The sequence below is a fragment of the Staurois parvus genome, unplaced genomic scaffold (assembly GCF_062004578.1).
Source record: "Staurois parvus isolate SC_StPar_1 unplaced genomic scaffold, SC_StPar_1.0 ptg000437l, whole genome shotgun sequence".
In the NCBI taxonomy this organism is placed as follows: domain Eukaryota; kingdom Metazoa; phylum Chordata; class Amphibia; order Anura; family Ranidae; genus Staurois; species Staurois parvus.
In genome coordinates this window covers 537,065-558,083 of record NW_028318233.1, presented here as the reverse complement: position 1 = coordinate 558,083, position 21,019 = coordinate 537,065, and the positions used below count along the sequence as shown (strand labels likewise).

The following is a 21,019-nucleotide window of genomic DNA, read 5'->3' as shown; positions in this document are numbered from 1 at the left end:
AGGGGGATAGGTGATGAAAGCACTTCAATATGTGCACAGAATGTGAGAGAAACATTGAATATTCCATATTATATTCTAGTAGGGATTGATGCTTTATAATAGAGTTCAACATGAGGCAAACCCATTCTATCCCCTTGCTTTCAATTAATGAGTATGTTGTTGCATAAACGAGCTGGGAAATTAGTCCAACATAGGGTAAAAGAGAGTGTGCAAGAAAAAAACAGGATTTTGGGCTCTCAATGGGGACCATATGAAATATGTACAACAGCTTTAGGAGCATCCATTTTAAATAGCTCCTTTCAGCTAAATCAGTTGCCCTTTTTTTGACCAGCTCTGTAGTTTTTTAATAACTCTGGGTTAACCGGGTTTATAACTGAGGTCATAAAGGGTATATGAATGGGGAGACAGGAGGACTCCTAGATATTTGAAGGCCTTAGTTTGCCACGTAAAGGAAAAGTGAATATCTGCCTCCACAGTCTTGGGCAAACATGGTAAATGCCCGTGTTATGGTTGTTAACCTTAAAATTACAAAGAACCACCCATTTGGAGAATTCTTGAAAAAAGAATCAGGAATGCAATTCTTGGATTTGTACCATAAAGCAAACATTTGACAGTATTTGGGCCATACTTGTATTACTTGTATTTCTAATCATCAACAGAGATCCCATAAATAAACAAGTTATTGCACACCACTACAATAAATGGGCTGTATTAGTGGAAAGTGCATGCTGCAACACTCTACAATATAACAGATTGGGACTTAAAGTTTGTTTTTTTACACTGCTATTTCTTCCTCTCCCTATGACAACATCCTTTCACCTTGCCATTAAAGAGAGGGTAAGTCTCCCCAAATTGGGAACAGAGAGCATTAAAGCATCTGACAGTGGTTCTAACTCTTCACACTCTATCCAAAACAGGTGCGGACTGACCATTTGGAAACCCGGGCACTGCCCGAGGGCCTGGGGTTAGTAGGAGGCCCCACGAGATGCCCCTGGTACCTTTTTCATAGGTTTTTTTGAGTTTGGGCAAGGACACAGGGGCCCCATGATCCCCTATTGCCCGGGGGCCCCATGAGTTGTCAGTCTGCCCCTGATCCAAAACAAGCATAAAGTTTTGGTTACGGTTAAAGGAGAAGTACAGCCAAGGCTCTTTTGGCTGTACTTCTCCTGTGGGTCACAGAACTGCATTACTATGACCTGTTTTTAACTGGCGTCACTCAGCCGGTCCAGGCTGGAGAAAGGTCCCAACTTTAAAGTCAGGATCCATTCCAAAGTCTGGAGCAGCACCTGGCTCAGCCTTGCCTCTCAGCGATCTGCTGAGAGCCTGAGCCAGCCACTCCCTTCCCCTCCATAGCCCAGCACTCCAGTGAGCGCGTGGAGGGGGGGCAGAGCAGACAGTGCTGACCAACAGTCACCACTCACTGCACACAGTGGCGGTGAGAACTCAGCAATCAGCGGTCATTGATGAGTTCTCAAACGTAGAGCGATGCTGCATCTACCTGGGTAAGTATAATTTGGGGGGAAAAAAACAAAACCCAAACGTCTCTTTTAATATTCAAGTTTAATTTCTTTACAATTTTTTTTTCATTTACACCAACAGACACATATAAATAATAATACATATGTATATATATATATATACACACACACACACTATATTGCCAAAAGTATTGGGACACCCTCCAAATCATTGGATTCAGGTGTTCCAATCACCTTCATGGTCACAGGTGTATAAAATCAAGCACCTAGGCATGCAGATTGCTTCTACAAACATTTGTGAAAGAATGGGTCGCTCTCAGGAGCTCAGTAAATTAAAGTGTGGTACGGTGATAGGTTGCCACCTGTGCAATAAGTCCATCCGTGAAATTTCCTTGCTACTAAATATTCCACAGTCAACTGTTAGTGGTATTATAACAAAGTGGAAGCAGGGGTCAGCGCATGCGGAAGCGCACAGTGCGCAGAAGTTGCCAACTGTCTGCAGAGTCAATAGCTAAAGAGTAGAGATGAGCGAATCGAACCAGGCGAACCGGAATTCGAGTCGAATTTCAGGAAATATTCGATTCGCGGCGAAACCGAAATTTTGCCTACTTCGGGTGCGCGAATCGAACATTTCCCGATCAGCCGGCAAAAGTGTCCCTGCAGTGAGCTCCGCTATTTCTGACAGTTCTCTGACAGAAGGAACACATGTTTAGCGGTTGAAACATTGTATCTATTAGTTTACATTTAGGATACAGATGTTTCAACCACTGTTCATGTGAAGAAGCTGTGAGAGAACTGTCAGAAATAGAGGAACTCTGCACATACACTTTTTGCCGGCTTGGAATTATTCTTCTTTTCATCCTACTTCTTCTTCTTCTTCATCTTCATCCTCAGAAGAAGAGGATGAGGATGAGGATGAAGAAGAAGAAGAAGAAGTAGGATGAAAAGAAGAATAATTCCAAGCCGGCAAAAAGTGTATGTGCAGAGTTCCTCTATTTCTGACAGTTCTCTCACAGCTTCTTCACATGTACAGCGGTTGAAACATCTGTATCCTAAATGGAAACTAATAGATACAATTTGTATCTATTAGTTTCCATTTAGGATACAGATGTTTCAACCGCTGTACATGTGAAGAAGCTGTGAGAGAACTGTCAGAAATAGAGGAACTCTGCACATACACTTTTTGCCGGCTTGGAATTATTCTTCTTTTCATCCTACTTCTTCTTCTTCTTCTTCTTCATCCTCATCCTCATCCTCTTCTTCTGAGGATGAGGATGAGGATGAAGAAGAAGAAGAAGCAGTAGGATGAAAATAAGAATAATTCCAAGCCGGCAAAAAGTGTATGTGCAGAGTTCCTCTATTCTGCAGATACACTTAGAGGAGCTCTGCACATACACTTTTTGCCTGTTTGGAATTAATCTTATTTTCATCCTACTTCTTCTTCTTCTTCTTCTTCTTTATCCTCATCCTCAGAAGAAGAAGAAGAGGATGAAGAAGAAGAAGAAGAAGTAGGATGAAAATAAGAATAATTGCAAGCCGGCAAAAAGTGTATGTGCAGAGTTCCTCTATTCTGCAGATACACTTAGAGGAGCTCTGCACATACACTTTTTGCCGGCTTGGAATTAATTTTATTTTCATCCTACTTCTTCTTCTTCTTCTTCTTCTTCATCCTCATCCTCATCCTCAGAAGAAGAAGAAGAGGATGAGGATGAGGATGAAGAAGAAGAAGAAGAAGAAGAAGTAGGATGAAAATAAGAATAATTCCAAGCCGGCAAAAAGTGTATGTGCAGAGCTCCTCTAAGTGTATCTGCAGAGCTCCTCTAAGTGTATCTGCAGAATAGAGGAACTCTGCACATACACTTTTTGCCGGAAACCGCTGTATGGAGGGAATGTCATGGAACTGTCAGAAATAGACTATTAATGACAGTTCTGGGACTGTCCTTCCATACAGCGGTTGAAACATTGTATGTATTTGTTTCCATAAATGGATCCATTTATGGAAACAAATACATACAATGTTTCAACCGCTGTATGGAAGGACAGTCCCAGAACTGTCATAAATAGTCTATTTCTGACAGTTCTATGACATTCCCTCCATACAGCGGTTGAAACAGCTGTATGGAGTGAATGTCCCAGAACTGTCAGAAATAGACTATTTCTGACAGTTCTGGGACATTCACTCCATACAGCGGTTGAAACATTGTATCTATTTTTTTCAATAAATGACATTCTGCAGATACACTTAGAGGAGCGCTGCAGATACACTTTTTGCCGGCTTGGAATTATTCTTATTTTCATCCTACTTCTTCTTTTTCTTCTTATGAGGATGAGGATGAAGAAGAAGAAGTAGGATGAAAATAAGATTAATTCCAAGCCGGCAAAAAGTGTATCTGCAGCGCTCCTCTAAGTGTATCTGCAGAATGTCATTTATGGAAAAAAATAGATACAATGTTTCAACCGCTGTATGGAGTGAATGTCCCAGAACTGTCATAAATAGTCTATTTCCGACAGTTCTGGGACATTCACTCCATACAGCTGTTTCAACCGCTGTATGGAGGGAATGTCATAGAACTGTCAGAAATAGACTATTTATGACAGTTCTGGGACTGTCCTTCCATACAGCGGTTGAAACATTGTATGTATTTGTTTCCATAAATGGATCCATTTATGGAAACAAATACATACAATGTTTCAACCGCTGTATGGAAGGACAGTCCCAGAACTGTCATTAATAGTCTATTTCTGACAGTTCTATGACATTCCCTCCATACAGCGGTTGAAACAGCTGTATGGAGTGAATGTCCTAGAACTGTCAGAAATAGACTATTTATGACAGTTCTGGGACATTCACTCCATACAGCGGTTGAAACATTGTATCTATTTTTTTCCATAAATGACATTCTGCAGATACACTTAGAGGAGCGCTGCAGATACACTTTTTGCCGGCTTGGAATTATTCTTATTTTCATCCTACTTCTTCTTTTTCTTCTTATGAGGATGAGGATGAAGAAGAAGAAGTAGGATGAAAATAAGATTAATTCCAAGCCGGCAAAAAGTGTATCTGCAGCGCTCCTCTAAGTGTATCTGCAGAATGTCATTTATGGAAAAAAATAGATACAATGTTTCAACCGCTGTATGGAGTGAATGTCCCAGAACTGTCATAAATAGTCTATTTCTGACAGTTCTGGGACATTCACTCCATACAGCTGTTTCAACCGCTGTATGGAGGGAATGTCATAGAACTGTCAGAAATAGACTATTTATGACAGTTCTGGGACTGTCCTTCCATACAGCGGTTGAAACATTGTATGTATTTGTTTCCATAAATGGATCCATTTATGGAAACAAATACATACAATGTTTCAACCGCTGTATGGAAGGACAGTCCCAGAACTGTCATAAATAGTCTATTTCTGACAGTTCTATGACATTCCCTCCATACAGCGGTTGAAACAGCTGTATGGAGTGAATGTCCCAGAACTGTCAGAAATAGACTATTTATGACAGTTCTGGGACATTCACTCCATACAGCGGTTGAAACATTGTATCTATTTTTTTCCATAAATGACATTCTGCAGATACACTTAGAGGAGCGCTGCAGATACACTTTTTGCCGGCTTGGAATTATTCTTATTTTCATCCTACTTCTTCTTTTTCTTCTTATGAGGATGAGGATGAAGAAGAAGAAGTAGGATGAAAATAAGAATAATTCCAAGCCGGCAAAAAGTGTATCTGCAGCGCTCCTCTAAGTGTATCTGCAGAATGTCATTTATGGAAAAAAATAGATACAATGTTTCAACCGCTGTATGGAGTGAATGTCCCAGAACTGTCATAAATAGTCTATTTCTGACAGTTCTGGGACATTCACTCCATACAGCTGTTTCAACCGCTGTATGGAGGGAATGTCATAGAACTGTCAGAAATAGACTATTAATGACAGTTCTGGGACTGTCCTTCCATACAGCGGTTGAAACATTGTATCTATTTGTTTCCATAAATGGATCCATTTATGGAAACAAATACATACAATGTTTCAACCGCTGCATGGAAGGACAGTCCCAGAACTGTCATTAATAGTCTATTTCTGACAGTTCCATGACATTCCCTCCATACAGCGGTTGAAACAGCTGTATGGAGTGAATGTCCCAGAACTGTCAGAAATAGACAGAAACTGTCACAGAACTGTCCTTCTTCTCATCCTTCTTCTTCTCATCCTTCTTCTCATCCTTCTTCTCATCCTTCTCCTTCTTCTCATCCTTCTCCTTCTTCTCATCCTTCTCCTTCTTCTCATCCTTCTTCTCCTTCTTCTCATCCTTCTCCTTCTTCTCATCCTTCTCCTTCTCCTTCTTCTCATCCTTCTCCTTCTCCTTCTTCTCATCCTTCTCCTTCTTCTCATCCTTCTCCTTCTCCTTCTTCTCATCCTTCTCCTTCTCCTCATCCTTCTCCTTCTCCTTCTCCTCATCCTTCTCCTTCTCCTTCTTCTCATCCTTCTCCTTCTCCTTCTTCTCATCCTTCTCCTTCTCCATCTTCTCATCCTTCTCCTTCTCCTTCTTCTCATCCTTCTCCTTTTCCTTCTTCTCATCCTTCTCCTTCTCCTTCTTCTCATCCTTCTCCTTCTCCTTCTTCTCATCCTTCTCCTTTTCCTTCTTCTCATCCTTCTCCTTCTCCTTCTCCTTCTCCTTCTTCTCATCCTTCTCCTTCTTCTCATCCTTCTCCTTCTCCTTCTTCTCATCCTTCTCCTTCTTCTCATCCTTCTCCTTCTTCTCATCCTTCTTCTTCTCATCCTTCTCCTTCTCCTCATCCTTCTCCTTCTCCTCATCCTTCTCCTTCTCCTCATCCTTCTCCTTCTTCTCATCCTTCTCCTTCTCCTTCTTCTCATCCTTCTCCTTCTCCTTCTTCTCATCCTTCTCCTTCTCCATCTTCTCATCCTTCTCCTTCTCCTTCTTCTCATCCTTCTCCTTCTTCTCATCCTTCTCCTTCTCCTTCTTCTCATCCTTCTCCTTCTTCTCATCCTTCTCCTTCTTCTCATCCTTCTCCTTCTCCTTCTTCTCATCCTTCTCCTTCTCCTTCTTCTCATCCTTCTCCTTCTTCTCATCCTTCTCCTTCTCCTTCTCCTTCTCTTTCCTCATCTCCAAGGGCATTTAAATTAAAGGTACAGTGTTCTGCACTAATTTAAAGGCTCTCTGAAGCCTAGAAACCCTTTTTATAAGTCATCTTCGTAGCGAAGAAATTCGCATCGAATCGAATTTCACACTGGAATTCGCCGAATCAGCCGAATCGAATTTTTGAGAAATTCGCTCATCTCTACTAAAGAGCTCCAAACTTCTTGTGGCCTTTGGATTAGCACAACAGTGCGTAGAAAGCTTCATGGAATGGGTTTCCATGGCCGGGCAGCTGCATCCAAGTCTTACATCACCAAGTGGAATGCAAAGCATCGGATTCAGTGGTGTAAAGCACACTGCCACTGGACTCTAAAGCAGTGGAGACCTGTTCTCTGGAGTGAAAAGTCACACTTTTCTTTCTGGCAATCCAATGGACATGTCTGGGTTTGGCAGTTGCCAGGACAACAGTACTTGCCTGACTGCATTGTGCCAAGTGTAAAGTTTGGTGGAGGGGGATTACGGTGTGGGTTTTTTCTTTTTACGGGGGTTGGGCTTGGCCTCTTAGTTCCAGTGAAGGGAACTCTTAAGGTGTCAGCATACCAAGACATTTTGAACAATTTCATGCTTCCAACTTTGTGGGAACAGTTTGGGGATGGGTTCTTCCTCTTCCAACATGACTGCGCACCAGTGCACAAAGCAAGGTCCATAAAGACATGGAAGAGTGAGTGTAGGGTGGAGGAACTTGACTGGCCTGCACAGAGTTCTGACCTTACCCCGATAGAACACCTTTGGGATAAATTAGAGTGGAGACTGCGTGGCAGACCTTCTCCTCCAACGTCAGTGCCTGACCTCACAAATGCACTTCTGGAAGAATGGTCAAACATTACCACAGACACACTCCTAAACCTTATGGACAGCCTTCCCAGAAGAGTTGAAGCTGATATAGGTGCAAAGGGTGGGTCAATCCGATATTGAACCCTACGGACTAAGACTGGGATGCCATTACAGTTTATGTGCGTGTAAAGGCAGGCATCCCAATACTGTTGGCAATATAGTGTATATATATTTGAAGATTTTCCTGGTGGGCGTGGCCTGCATGTTATGAGGTATGGCATGTATGATGTGTCAAAAAATCACCATAAAACATTAAAGTTAGTTACAAGCACCAAATGTAAACCTTTCCAGTATCAAACATCCTATATGACAGTTAATTAAACACACAAAAGGATTGTGTCCGCTCTACAGATTCACCCCACACACTAACGTTACATACTTTTCCCACAAATCTTATCATCTTATCAATAGAAAAAGATTTAAAATAATGCACAAAGAGCAAAAATTGCCTAGTGTCTGGTCTGAAAATGTTTTTTATATTCTATTGTAGAATACATGTAAATGGTATGCCCCTTGAATTTCAACTTACTTTTTTATAGAAGGAGATTTCATGACAGATGACCACTTGGCCATGCCAACTATTCTGTGCGTATAAGAAATAAAGTGGTATTTGTAATAAAGGTTTAATCTTTCTTATTTCCAGGTGTTAAGTTTACCCTTTCAGATGTGTGGATGTAGTACAATCATTTCAGACAACTCGAGAGTATAATAATTAGAGATGAGCGAATCGAACATGACGAAGTGGAATTCGTTCCGAAGATTTGGAAAAATTCTATTCGCGACGAATCCGAAGATTAGCAAACTTCGGATGCACGAATCGAATTTTCCCAAAAATGGCGGCGACATGTGTGGCCACGGAGAAAATGGACAGAGAAGATGGGGCGGGGATCTCTGGGAAGGCGCGCAGACAAGGCGCGCTGACCCATAATGCATTCATGACATGTGATCGCATTAGCCAATCAGCAGCCAGCCAGCACTGTGTAATGGTGGAGCTATAAATCGCGGCCATCTTAGAATTCTCCATTAGCCTCCGGTCATTCAAGAGAGACAGACCTGTGTGTATTAAGGGACAGAGTTAGGGCCACAGAGACTTTAGGGCCACAGAATCGTTACTCAGGGACACAGAATCGTTACTCAGGGACAAAGAATCGTTACTTAGGGCCACAGCTATCAAAGAATCGAAAATTTAAAGTGACATACACCCTTTTTTTTTTGGTGGCTGTCCTGCACAGTTGGTGCTGCAGTTTGCCGATTGTGCAAAATAAACTGACTTTCTGCTTCACAACCACTATTGTACGTTCAAAGAGTTAAAGCCATTTACACGCCGGCTGGCGGTAATATTTTTTGGGTGATTAGTGCATTCCAGTGACATAAACGTACAGTTTCCAGCCAACGGCAAGCTGCAATTGACCGATTGTGTACAATAAACTGACTTTCTGCTTCACAACCACTATTGTACGTTCAAAGAGTTAGATCCATTTACACGCCGGGTGGCGGTAATATTTTTTGGGTGATTAGTGCATTCCAGTGACATAAACGTACAGTTTCCAGCCAACGGCAAGCTGCAATTGACCGATTGTGTACAATAAACTGACTTTCTGCTTCACAACCACTATTGTACGTTCAAAGAGTTAGATCCATTTACACGCCGGGTGGCGGTAATATTTTTTGGGTGATTAGTGCATTCCAGTGACAGAAACGTACAGTTTCCAGCCAACGGCAAGCTGCAATTGACCGATTGTGTACAATAAACTGACTTTCTGCTTCACAACCACTATTGTACGTTCAAAGAGTTAAATCCATTTACACGCCGGCTGGCGGTAATATTTTTTGGGTGATTAGTGCATTCCAGTGACATAAACGTACAGTTTACAGCCAACGGCAAGCTGCAATTGACCGATTGTGTACAATAAACTGACTTTCTGCTTCACAACCACTATTGTACGTTCAAAGAGTTAAATCCATTTACACGCCGGCTGGCGGTAATATTTTTTGGGTGATTAGTGCATTCCAGTGACCTAAACGTACAGTTTCCAGCCAACGGCAAGCTGCAATTGACCGATTGTGTACAATAAACTGACTTTCTGCTTCACAACCACTATTGTATGTTCAAAGAGTTAAATCCATTTACACGCCGGGTGGCGGTAATATTTTTTGGGTGATTAGTGCATTCCAGTGACCTAAACGTACAGTTTCCAGCCAACGGCAAGCTGCAATTGACCGATTGTGCTAAATAAACTGACTTTCTGCTTCACAACCACTATTGTACGTTCAAAGAGTTAAATCCGGTTTTATTTTTGGGGTGCTTATTGAATTAAAGAGTATGTCAGACAACACGCAGAGGAGTGGCAGAGGAGGTAATGTTTCAGGAGCGAGCAGACGTGGCAGCAGAGGAAGGGGTCGAGGCAGCACTAGTCGCAGCCAGAGGCCAGTGCTCCCGGTGTCATCCAGCGGTCGTGTCTCCACCGACAACCCTGCCGTCATCGATTGGTTGACTCGGTCGTCTTCCTCTTCCCAGGTCACCTCTGACACCTACAGCCAACGGTCGGTGGGTACGTCAGACACAACCGTTAGTTGGCATGTCCCGGGAGCAAGCCCACTGCAATCACGTGTCCTCGACCTGCCCCTGTCCTTTGGTGTTCCCTCACCAAGCGAAGTATTGCATGCTGTGGGCTCAGCCCCACTGTACAGTGAGGAAGAGCTAACAGAGGGCGGTCAGGAACGGGGGGAGACATCCGCCTCTTCAGCAGCCAGGCGAAGAAGTACTGGTGAGGAGAGTGGCTCGGTAGCCGGTCTAGAGACAGGTCTGTCTCCTCACCCACACGCAGCCGAGGGGGCTAGTAGTGACGCGGAGACCCTAATTGATGATGATGAGACTGATCGCACTTTGCAGCCTCGTCGTCATCAGGCTATTGCTTCCGCATCATCAGGAGAAGAGGGTGCCAGCTTGCCAGCGAGCAAAACAGTCGGTGGGTTGCCCAGGAGGCAGCAGGGTCGCAGCAGTGTCAGTGGAGCCAAACGGCCACGGAGTAGAGCACCAGCTCCACTGCAGCCTACCACCACGGCCAGTAGTGGTGCCGGTGTGCACGGAGGAAGTAGCAGTCAGCCAGTGAGGAGTAGCGGGGGCAAAGTTTCCTACTCGGCGGTGTGGCAATTTTTCGTCAAGCCGCCCGAGGAAGTAAACGTAGCCGTATGTCGACTATGTGGCCAGAAAGTCAAGCGTGGCCAGGGGGCCAATGTTGGGACTACAGCGTTGCGTCAGCATATGCAGCGTCGCCATTCGGTGGCCTGGGAAAACCGTGATAAAGATACGGCGGTTCTGCCTGCCCCAGCCCCCGCTCCATCACCCGCTCCGTTACTTGCTCCGTCACCCGACGTCAATCGCCCTCTATCAGCCAGTCAAGGCTCCAACACCTCTGCTGAGGGGAGTTGTCGCTCGTTGGCATCTTCCGCTCGTTCAGATGCTCCTTCTCCTGCTACTCCTCTTCACGGATTCCGTCAGCAGTCTTTCTTGGAATCCGTTTCCAAGAGACAACAGTTTGCGAGCACGCACCCGACGGTGCAGAAGCTGAACGTCCTCCTGTCCAAGTTGCTGGTGCTGCAGTCCCTCCCTTTCCAAGTGGTGGACTCAGCACCTTTCCGAGAAATGATGGCTTGTGCCGAGCCGCGGTGGAGAGTGCCAAGCCGGCATTTCTTCGCCAAAAAGGCAGTGCCAGCCCTGCATTCACATGTAGAAGAGATGGTGGGCCAGTCTTTGAGCATGTCGGTCTCTGCCAAAGTGCACGGCAGCGCCGACGTGTGGAGCTGTAACTACGGTCAGGGACAGTACATGTCATTTACGGCCCACTGGGTGAACGTGGTGCCGGCACAGCCGCACCAGCAACTTGGACAGGTCACGCCGCTTTTGCCTCCACGTTTGCACGTCCTTGGTCCAGCAAAGATGTCCGCCTCTACCACCTCTTCTTCCGCCGTGTCCTCAGCCGCCACCCCCGTGCCAAGTCCCATTACCCGACCGGCATATCACATGTGCAGGGCGCAACGGTGTCACGCTGTGCTGCACCTGGTATGCCTTGGCGAACGTAGTCACACAGGGGAGGAACTTCTCAGTGTAATGAACAGAGAAATTGACAGATGGCTGTCTCCGCGCAAACTGAAAATCGGAACCATGTTGACCGACAACGGAAAGAACATGGTGTCTGCTCTGCGTCAAGGAAGGTTGTGCCATGCGCCATGCATGGCTCACGTGTTCAATCTGGTTGTCAAGCGGTTCCTAAAATCCACCATCCCACTGCAAGACATCCTTAAAATGTCACATAAACTTTCATGCATTTCAGCCATTCCTACACCGCAAAGCACACCCTCCTTGAGCTGCAGCGGCAGAACGGAATTCCACAGCATCGCCTGATCTGCGACGTTGCAACAAGGTGGAAATCAACCCTACATATGTTAGACCGCCTTTACGAACAGCGAAAGGCCATCACCGATTTCCTGATGTTACAAGCGGATAAAGGTACTCCCCTGTGTAACTTAGATGTCAGCCATTGGCAGCTCATGCGTGACACCTGCCGCTTGCTCAGGCCCTTTGAGGAGGCCACGCTATTCGTGAGTCGGCAGGACTATGGGATGAACGACGTCATTCCTCTGTTGCACGTCCTGGAACAAATGCTGTTAACAATGGCTGGTCAGGGTGCGGTAGACGTGGCGCACAGATCTCAACGCCACATTACCCCTGTGGGGGCAGGACAGGAAGAAGAGGAGGAGGTAGAGGAGGACATTGGTGCTCAGGAATTATTGAGTGAAATGGGTGGTTTTTCCACTCAGCGGACAGGAGTGGAGGAGCAGGAGCATCTGGTAGAGGAGGAGGAGGAGACAGAGGACCCAGACGCACCGTGGCAGTATGCTGTGGAGATGGAGGCAGGGAGTCCCTCGCATTCCTTGGCACAAATGGCCCATAGCATGCTCGGTTGCTTGCGTAGCGACAGCCGAATAATAACCATCAGACAGAGGGATGACTTTTGGCTGTCCATCTTGTTGGACCCTCGCTACCGTTCAAAAATGGTGGCCTTTTTCACACCTGCTGAGAGGGAGGCCAAAATAAAGTACTATAAAAACCACCTATGTAGTCAGTTGGTCTCTGCCTTTCTGCGCCAACGTCCATCCTCAGACACTGTGGGCCCTGTGCGCTCGCGTTCCGCTGCCATGGCAGCAGGGGAGGGGTGGGGTGGTAGGAGCAGTGGCAGCTCCACCAGCAGCGGCTGCCTCAGTCTGCAGTCGATGATGAGTAGCTTTCTTCACCAGCGCAGTGAGGAAACTACTAACCAGCCGCAGCAGCAGCAGCATCAGGTGGACCTGGAGCAGGACCTCAAACAACAGGCTTGGGCCTACTTGGACAGCACCCTGCCAACCGAGGTAGACAATCCCCTTGACTACTGGGCAACGAAACTTGACCTTTGGCCCCAACTAGCTGAATTTGCCCTTGAAAGGCTGTCATGCCTGGCCAGTAGCGTGGCATCGGAGCGCGTGTTTAGTGCGGCAGGAGGTATTGTAACTCCGCGGAGGACACGACTGTCCACCCAAAGTGTGGAGAGACTCACGTTTGTGAAAATGAATCAGGCGTGGATTAGTCTGGATTTCAAACCACCAGTTCCTGACACAACTGACTAAATCCGCCATGAATCATGCCCCAAACATGTTATTAGGGACAAATGGAAGACCTCCACCTGATCCGTACATTTGTATATATATTTTATTGAGAGGCTGCTGGTCGGCCGACTCATGTTTTGCACATTTTTAATGACTTATACTCTGCAGGTCGGGCCCCTCATGAATTGGGGTTTTTAAATTATTTATACTTCGCTGGACGACCGTCACATGAATTGAACCTTTTTAATGACTTATACTCTGCTGGTCGGGCCCCTCATGAATTGGTGTTTTTAAATTATTTATACGTCGCTGGACGACTGTCACATGAATTTAAACTTTTTAATTATTTATAGTCGACCAGTTCCAGACCGATGGAATAGCAATTTTTTTAAATATTTATTTGACACGTGTTGTCCATCTCATCAATGAGGTGGACTGTTTATTTATTGGCCACGGTTTGGCCCCCTCCTGTTTCTTACATTGTTAACTTGTTGTATCGGTCACGGTTTGGCCACATGTTTGGTTGTCTTGTTAAGATTTTCTGTAATGTACACAGTTACGCTTGACTTGTCGACTTTCCACAATCTACTAAGGTATAGCATCGCATCAAAGTTTTTTTTTTTTTGGTCTAAACCATTTCTTATAATGTCAATTTGTAGGATACGCCGCTGTAAGGCGACCTACTTTTTTGTCACTGTGTAGACATCTATTTATAGGCCGATGTTTGGCCAGAAAGATATATTTAGTAATAACCTAGCCGTTCAAGCCGCTCACTGAACACCTCGGGAATTGCTTTGTATATCTGTCGCCTTAGGGGCCGCTGTCTGGCGACATAATTTTTTGTCACTGTGTAGACATCTATTTATAGGCCGATGTTTGGCCACAAAAATATATTTAGTAATAACCTAGCCGTTCAGGCAGCTCCCTGAACACCTCGGGAATTGCTTTGTATATCTGTCGCCTTAGAGGCCGCTGTCTGAACAGCTCATGAATTGCTTTCTATATGTGTCGCCTTTGAGGCCGCTGGCTGGACAGCTGATGAATTGATTTGTATATATGTACTTATTGTCCGCTGTCCGGACAGCTCATGAATTACTTTTTGTATATAGCCTTCCAAACCACTCTCAGAATAAGTCATGATATTCATGCTGTGTATAGCCTTATAGGCCAATGGTCAATCAAGTCATGATTGTTATAGTGTGTATAGCCTTATAGGCCGCTGTCTTTACAACTTTATAATTCCATGCAGTATATAGCCCTATCGGCCACTTTCTGGCATCCAGTTGCTGTAGCCCCCATCACCACACTGTGCCACGGGCCCCTGTACCGCCTTCTCATACTGCTGCCAGATCCATCCTCTGCCATGTGCATCTTTGTCGTCTGCTCACGCTGCTGGGTTCCAGTTTTAAACCTAGGCCTGTGTATGGCTTCCGAATACTGCTGCCTCCACCGCCACCCTGCGCCATGTGCCTCTGTCGTCTGCTCACGCTGCTGACGGCTTCCGCTTTTTAACCTAGGCCTGTGTATGGCTTCCGAATACTGCTGCCTCCACCGCCACCCTGCGCCATGTGCCTCTGTCGTCTGCTCACGCTGCTGACGGCTTCCGCTTTTTAAACTAGTCCTGTGTATGTCTTCCGAATACTGCTGCCTCCACCGCCACCCTGCGCCATGTGCCACTTTCGGGTCTCCTCACACTGCTGCCAGGTCCATACTGATTCATGGCCCCCTGTACCGGCTCCTCATGAACGTGGTTCAGCGGGTTTGCATCACTTAACGGCAAATCGTTGACAAATGCTGGGACGTTCAGTGTTGTGCGCATTAAGCCAGACACCAAAGGGCAGCACAGACCTGTTATTACTCGCTCAAGCATGGCTGAATAAAACCAGTCTCTACCACAAATTGGACCCAGACCTGCCCAGGGTCTCGTAACTAGATTGCACGGAGGAGTAGAGTCCGTTATCGGAATTAAATAGACAAAACGCCACACCAAAAAGAGTGGCCATTTCCAGAAAGAGGAACAACCCGTTTCATATACGGCCCGTAGACGTTTCACGTCTGCCACATTCAGTCGATTTAAGACGCAAGCTCCACTTCCTGTGGTCTCTGACCGTCGATATACCTTTAAGTGTCAGCTTTGAAGCTATATTCCCTCTGGAGCACTGACACTGGTGCCCTTCCGTCAACATGCCTTTAAGTTTCAGTTTTCAACCATATTCCCCACAGAAGCCAAACTCTTGGGTATCCCAGAAGCTGCTCAGCGGGTCAGGGCAATAAAGCTCCCGGTTCGCAGGTTGTTCCGTCTTATGGATGGAAGTACGACGGTATATGATCTTCTTCGCACCCACGGCATCACCTCATAGAATCTCTGCATTGCATCTGCAATCACAACGCTGACTTCCCGGATCACCACTCAGCCATTGGACTCTTGATAGTCGTCTCCCCACACTGCTGCTGGGGGGACTTTTTAACCTAGGCCTGTGTATGGCCTTCAATTGAAGCTGCTTCCGCTCCGCCACTCTGCCATTGGACTCTTGATAGTCGTCTCCCCACGCTGCTGCTGGGGGGACTTTTTAACATAGGCCTCTGTATGGCCTTTAATTGAAGCTGCTTACGCTCCGCCACTCTGCCATGGGCCTCTTGGGTATCCCAGAAGCTGCTCAGCGGGTCAGGGCAATAAAGCTCCCGGTTCGCAGGTTGTTCCGTCTTATGGATGGAAGTACGACGGTATATGATCTTCTTCGCACCCACGGCATTACTTCGTAGAATTTCTGCATTGCATCTGCAATCACAACGCTGACTTCCCGGATCGCCACTCAGCCATTGGACTCTTGATAGTCGTCTCCCCACACTGCTGCTGGGGGGACTTTTTAACCTAGGCCTGTGTATGGCCTTCAATTGAAGCTGCTTCCGCTCCGCCACTCTGCCATTGGACTCTTGATAGTCGTCTCCCCATGCTGCTGCTGGGGGGACTTTTTAACCTAGGCCTGTGTATGGCCTTCAATTGAAGCTGCTTCTGCTCCGCCACTCTGCCATTGGACTCTTGATAGTCGTCTCCCCACACTGCTGCTGGGGGGACTTTTTAACATAGGCCTCTGTATGGCCTTCAATTTAAGCTGCTTACGCTTCGCCACTCTGCCATGGGCCCCTGTACCGCCTCCTCATGCTGCTGCCAGGTCCAGAGTGTGTCATGGGTCCCTGTACGGCCTCCCATTGCTGCTGACTTCATCGCCAGACACTGCCATGTGCCACTTTCAGGTCTCCTTACACTGTTGGTGGGTTCCATTTTGTGATAGGGTGCTGTATGGCCTTCCATTGCTGCTGCCTCCACCGCCACCCTGCGCCATGTGCCTCTGTCGTCTGCTCACGCTGCTGACGGCTTCCGCTTTTTAACCGAGTCCTGTGTTTGGCTTCCGAATACTGCTGCATCCACCGCCACCCTGCGCCATGTGTCTCTGTCGTCTGCTCACGCTGCTGACGGCTTCCGCTTTTTAACCTAGGCCTGTGTATGGCTTCAGAATAATGCTGCCTACACCGCCACCCTGCGCCATGTGCCTCTGTCGTCTGCTCACGCTGCTGCCAGGTCCATACTGATTCATGGCCCCCTGTACCGGCTCCTCATGAACGTGGTTCAGCGGGTTTGCATCACTTAACGGCAAATCGTTGACAAATGCTGGGACGTTCAGTGTTGTGCGCATTAAGCCAGACACCAAAGGGCAGCACAGACCTGTTATTACTCGCTCAAGCATGGCTGAACAAAACCAGTCTCTACCACAAATTGGACCCAGACCTGCCCAGGGTCTCGTAAGTAGATTGCACGGAGGAGTAGAGTTCGTTATTGGAATTAACTGTGAGGGACTTTTAAACCTAGGCCTGTGTATGGCCTTCAATTGAAGCTGCTTCTGCTCCGCCACTCTGCCATTGGACTCTTGATAGTCGTCTCCCCACGCTGCTGCTGGGGGGACTTTTTAACATGGGCCTCTGTATGGCCTTCAATTTTAGCTGCTTACGCTCCGCCACTCTGCCATGGGCCCCTGTACCGCCTCCTCATGCTGCTGCCAGGCCCGTAATCTGCCATGGGCCCCCGTACCGACTCCTCATGCTGCTGCCAGGCCCGTAATCTGTCATGGGCCCCTGTACCGCCTCCTCATGCTGCTGCCAGGTCCAGAGTGTGTCATGGGTCCCTGTACGGCCTCCCATTGCTGCTGTCTCCATTGCCACACTCTGCCATGTGCCACTTTCAGGTCTCCTCACACTGCTGGTGGGTTCCATTTTGTCATAGGGTGCTGTATGGCCTCCCATTGCTGCTGCCTCCACCGCCACACTGTGGCTCCACACTCTGGTTTTGGCCCCGTGACTGCCCAAATGAGTGAAGTGTGCGGTGATTCTAAGATCGACGGCACTCATCTGCATGTCATACTGACTGACAGTATTATTTCTCTTCCCCAGCAGACTCCAAGGGCATTTAAATTAAAGGTACAGTGTTCTGCACTAATATAAAGGCTCTCTGAAGCCTAGAAACACCCTTTTTATAAGTTAAATTTGCAGCGAATATATTCGGCTCGAAGCAAATTTATTCGGCGAATTCGGCGAATCAGCCGAACCGAATTTTTGAATAATTCGCTCATCTCTAAGAATAATAAAAGAAGTTTACTTAGCTTGGTTTAAAGATGTATTACAGATGATAAAAAAATAGATAAATATGGCATGTTCAATCCAGGAGGAGTCCATAACTTCATTTGAAGTTCCTGGAGACGATAGCCATCTGTCCTTGTTTCAGGCATATTTATATCCTGATAGTACTGTAATGGCCCTTGTTTGGGTTTTTTCTTTTTTTAGAAATCACTCCAAAAAAACACACTTCTTGCACTTTCTAGTCATGGCCATCTTGTGTAAAGGCAGATGATTCATGTAGCATTTACTTTCTGGAATCCATCTGTCTTTAGCTCAGGCATGCATAAAAGGAAGGTGTGCTTAGCTGAGAGTCCCTCCTTTCCTCTTTCAGAGGAAAGAATAAAAAGTGCCCATGAAGACATCGTATTTGTTCAGTATTCGGAGTTCCACAGTTTGCAATATAAGCTTTCACTGAATATTGATTGTAACCAGAGGATAGTCCCATATACTTAGATTGTAAGCTTCCACGATCAGGCCTTCCTAACCCTCTTGTATTGAACTGTACTGTTGCTGTATTGTCTCCCGTTATTGTAAAGTGCTGAGCAAACTGGTGGCGTTAAATAAATCCTGTATAATAATAATAATATACAACCTGAATCTTCAGTGTTCTTGATACAATCAATAAAACAATTTAGACATTTAGTTACTGAGCACATGGCTTAAAGTTCATGAAATTTGGATATCATTTAATTGTTTGGCAACTCCAGCCATATAAATATATATATAGTAGACCAAAAACCAGTTAAAACCGGTTTAAGCCACATCACCAACGTCTCACAGAATAATGAGATCAGATGTTCCCAGCTTCTCCAGAACAATGAAGTCAGCTGTCTCAGTATATATTAGACATGTATATAGATGGAAGTGATTACTTATACACTAACATAATTGATAACGTAAAAATATTGCTAAGTTTCTTCTAAACCAATAACTATTAAAAACCTACACTACTGTATTAAATCCAACAAGACAAAAATGTAATATATTGCAGCTTACCAAACATTAGATGTAGAGGCTGTATTAGTTTTCTTTTTATAGGCGTTTTTCCCTTTGTTTTCCCCTGGTGAGTAGGGCTGGCCGTACATAGAATTTTCTTGTACAATTTTCCTTTAGATTTACCAAAACTATATAATAGGAGGTCAAACCCAAACAATTTCAATTTGTATGCAATCAGGCAGGTCCTTGCACTACATAGTTGCAGGTAAATCTAAAGGAAATTGTATAATGTTTGTCCAGCTTAATACACCCCCTGTATATATGGAACCTATTCTGGATGGAGGAGCACAGGAGGTAGATTTGAGCAGCAGCATTGTCAGTCTGGGGGAAGGAGAGTGTTAGATGCAGGGGCAGACTGACCATTTGGAAACTCGGGCACTGCTCGAGGGCCCAGGGTCAGTAGGGGGCCCCATGAAATGCCCCTGGTACCTTTATCATAGGCTTTATTGAGTTTGGGCAAGGACACAGGGGCCCCATGATCCCCTATTGCCCGGGGGCCCCATGAGTTGTCAGTCCGCCCCTGGTTAGATGTACTAGCGGATTTAAATACACTAACAAACTGAAGCTGACCTCCAGCTAATACTTCATAATCTGCTGCAGCAAACAGTTTTTTCCTTTTGGGATAAAGGTTTTACATAAATAAAAGCAGATCATTGTAAGCACCCCTGCCAGTGTTAAATGGCCTGTCTCATCCCTGTAACTGCAAGAGAGTTTTTCTGTTGAAAAACAACAGATGTACTGTCTGGATCTCCAGAATAAAATAGAAGAAAGAAAGCCTAAAAAAGGAAACTAATGCAGCCATCACTTTTAAGAATTGGTAAGCTGCAATATAATGCATTTTTGCGTTCAGGTTTAATAATGCTTTAACTAGAGATGAGCGAAGAAATGAAAAATTCGATTCGACTGATTCGGCGAATTCGTGGACAATATTCGATTCGAGTCGAATAAATTCGCTGTGAATTTAACTTAAAAAAGGGTGTTTCTAGGCTTCAGAGAGACTTAATATTAGTGCAGAACACTGTACCTTTAATTTAAATGCCCTTGGAGTCTGCTGGGGAAGAGAAATAATACTGTCTGTCAGTATGACATGCAGATGAGTGCCGTCGATCTTAGAATCACTGCACACTTCACTCCTTTGGCCAGTCACGGGGCCAAAACCAGTGTTTGGAGCCACAGTGTGGCGGTGGAGGCAGCAGCAATGGGAGGCCATACAGCAACCTATGACAAAATGGAAACCAGCAGGAGCGTGAGGAGACCTGAAAGTGGCACATGGCAGAGTGGGAGCAATGGGAGGCGGTACAGGGACCCAGGTCACACTGTGGGCCCAGCAGCAGCGTGACCAGGCGGTACGGGGGCCCATGGCCGATATGGGGCTTGGTGGCACCTATGGAAGGCCTGTAATCTGCCAGCAACCTATGACAAAATGGACAACCGCAGGAGTGTGAGGAGATTTCAAAGTGGCACATGGCAGAGTGGAAGCAATGGGAGGCCGTACAGGGACCCAGGTCACACTGTGGGACCAGCATCAGCGTGAACAGGCGGTACGGGGGCCCATGGCCGATTTGACCTCATTCATCCCATAGTCCTGCCGACTCACGAATAGCGTGGCCTCCTCAAAGGGCCTGAGCAAGCGCAGGTGTCACACATGAGCTGACAATGGCTGACATCTAAGTTACACAGGGAGTACCTTTATCCGCTTTTAACATCAGGAAATCTGTGATGGCCTTTAGCTGTTCGTAAAGGCGGTCTAACATATGTAGGGTTGAATTACACCTTGTTGCAACGTCACAGCATGAGGAGTCGGTACGGGGGCCCATGGCAGATTACATGTCTGGCAGCAGCAATGGGAGGCCCGTAATCTGCCAGCACCCTATGTCAAAAAATTTAACACACCAGCAGTGTGAAGAGACCTGAAAGTGGCACATGGCAGCAGAGTGTGGCGATGGAGACAGCAGCAATGGGAGGCCGTACAGGGACCCATGAGAGACTCTGGACTTGGCAGCAGCATGAGGAGGCGGTATATAGGGGCCCATGGCAGATTAGGGGCCTGGCAGCAGCTATGTGAGGCCCGTAATCTGCCTGCACCCTATGTCAAAAAATTAAACACACCAGCAGTGTGAAGAGACCTGAAAGTGGCACATGGCAGCAGAGTGTGGCGATGGAGACAGCAGCAATGGGAGGCCGTACAGGGACCCATGAGAGACTCTAGACTTGGCAGCAGCATGAGGAGGCGGT

General features: G+C 46.2%; 1 long non-coding RNA gene across 1 annotated transcript in view; it reads right to left on the bottom strand.

The window, feature by feature from the left end:
* The window catches only part of LOC149454133 (uncharacterized), a 48,811-nt gene that overhangs the window by 5,179 nt on the left and 22,613 nt on the right, over positions 1–21,019 (bottom strand). The window lies entirely within an intron of this gene.